Source organism: Glycine soja, chromosome 8 (genome assembly GCF_004193775.1).
Source record: "Glycine soja cultivar W05 chromosome 8, ASM419377v2, whole genome shotgun sequence".
Lineage (NCBI taxonomy): Eukaryota > Viridiplantae > Streptophyta > Magnoliopsida > Fabales > Fabaceae > Glycine > Glycine soja.
The window spans coordinates 45,382,617-45,385,042 of record NC_041009.1 but is presented as its reverse complement, the minus strand read 5'-3'; the positions used below and the strand labels follow the sequence as shown (position 1 = coordinate 45,385,042).

The 2,426-nt window shown below is 38.3% G+C and overlaps 1 pseudogene; it reads left to right on the top strand.

Annotated features, from left to right (window-relative positions):
* The first annotated feature begins 705 nt into the window (after positions 1 to 705).
* On the top strand, positions 706 to 1,823 carry LOC114424232 (annotated as a pseudogene).
* Positions 1,824 to 2,426: the final 603 nt, after the last annotated feature.

Genomic DNA, 2,426 nt, shown 5'->3' with positions numbered 1-2,426 from the left:
AAACCAAACTTAAAGTCTATTTTTACTTTCTTCATATATTATATTTGCAATGATTAATAATCTCTAAAATAAGCATATATCCTTTAGTGGAGATTTCACATTAAATAAAGATGTGACAAAAATGATATATATAAATATGAGATAATTTTTATCACTATAAGTTAGTTTTTTTAGATTGAGTTAACTTCAAATTGAATTTTTAAGATGATATTAAAATTTAACATTTAGTCTTATAAATTTTACATTCAATATGTTCAATCATTAGCTCCAAATGTGTGTTTGGATTCAGATGCATTATCCAAAATAATGTATATATGTGAAGAGTAATATATTAACCATCTACATTTTGGATTCAATCATCCATTTAGTTGTGTAGTTCTTTTCCTAGAAGCAAGATATCGTTATTGCTAGAAATTACTATGAGATTAGTCTCATGAGGCTTAGATATAACGGACTTAGGTTTTCTCTGTTGAGTAATTTTCATTTCCTTAAAATAGAGAAAAAAAGGTGACTGGCTATAGAGCCTTATCGTGATTATTCACATGCATGCAGGAGAAGTCACGACAACACTTTGTTTTCCTGCAACCCTCAACAAGAAAACCGCTTTAAACCCTAAGCCACACACTTTCTTTCCCATTTATTAATTCCTCCAGTTCACTCCATGCATGCACCATATTCTTGAACCTCACACACATGTAGAATAGCATGGCCGCAACCAACGGAGCAGAAGAAGCAGCAGGAGGCAAAAGGGTCCAATACCCACTGGACTCTTCCTCCTACAAGCTCCTGAACCAGATTGGCCAAGGCATGAGCGCCCTTGTCTACAAAGCCGGCCCTCTGCATCCCCATGAACTCCGCCGCCGTCGCAATCAAATCCATCGACCTCGACCTCTCCCACCCCAACATCCTCTGGGTGGTGATGCCGTTCATGGCCGAAGGATCACTTCAATCCATCATTTCTCATTCCCACCCCAACGGCTTAACGGAGCCCTGCATCGCTGTGGTTCTCAGAGACACGCTCAACGCACTCTCCTACCTCCACGGCCAGGGCCATCTCCACAGAGTGAAGCTCGCTGATTTCGGTGTCTCCGCTTCCATCTACTAGTCCACCACCACCACGTCTTCTTCTTCTTCTTCGTCTCTCAAGTTTACCGATGTTGCCGGCACGCCCTATTGGATGGCTCCTGAGGTGATTCACTCACACACGGGTTACAGTTTCAAGGCTGATATATGGTCCTTTGGGATAACCGCGTTGGAGCTTGCGCATGGAAGGCCTCCCCTCTTGCACCTTCCACCTTCCAAGTCCATGACAAGTATAGGAAGGGGAATGGGAAGAAGTTCTCTAAGGCGTTCAAGGACATGGTGGCTTCTTGTCTCGACCAAGATCCTTCCAAGAGACCCAATGCTGATAAGTTGCTCAAACACCCCTCCTTTAAGAACCGTAAGGGAACCGATTTTCTGGTGAAGAATGTGCTGCAAGGGTTGCCCAGTGTGGAGAAAAGGTACAAGGAGAGTAAGGGTAATTTGCATGAAGATGATGATGATCCCTCCATGCAGGTGAAGCAGAGAAGGATAAGTGGGTGGAACTTCAATCAAGACGGCTAGGAGCTTGACCCTGTGTTTCCAAACGATGATAAAGAGGTTCGGTTTGGAGGGGAAACGGTTATCCAACAAGCTGCAGGAATGGAAAAGGTGAACAACAACGTAGCAGTAGGGAAGGGATGTTGGCGACTCTGAATGTATTGAAAGGGAGCTTGAAACAAGAGCTGTGGCAAGTGAAGTTTCTTGGTGAATATGTTGGAAAAATTCAAAGTATTACATAGGTTAAAACTAAACTCAAATTAAAATATATAAATAAGAGATAAATTATTGGAGGTGGAGGTGAGATATTCAAGATTAATCTAAAAAATCACTTATCATTTGTCTAAGAAATAAAAAATTAAATTTTCATTTGATATTATCCATATCTATTGTTATTGGTACACGTGGGGGACTAATAACATACAAAGATGTCTAAAACTAAAGAGTAAGAGCTAGCATGTTAATTTGTATACATATTCCATCCAGTTGATTCACATTTCAAATCACTGTTTTATTTATAAGAAGCAACAAATTCTTGCATTTTTGCCTGAACGTCTACTTAAGAGATGCAGAACACGGAAAAAACAAGCACACAACAAATCATCAAGTTAAACATTTAAATGAAACGATCGAGTCAATCATTTGTAAAATCATTATGTATGATCCCAAAAAAAGAAGAAAAAACAAGATTTTGTATCATTCGTACCTAAGGCTTTTAGTTTAGGAAAAAAATAAAAAGTGAGATGATTTTTAAGTTGTTTAATAAAAAATATATTAGGACATATAATTAATTATATCAATGATCATTAATATTGTTGCTTTTTTGAATTAAAAAATAATATAGC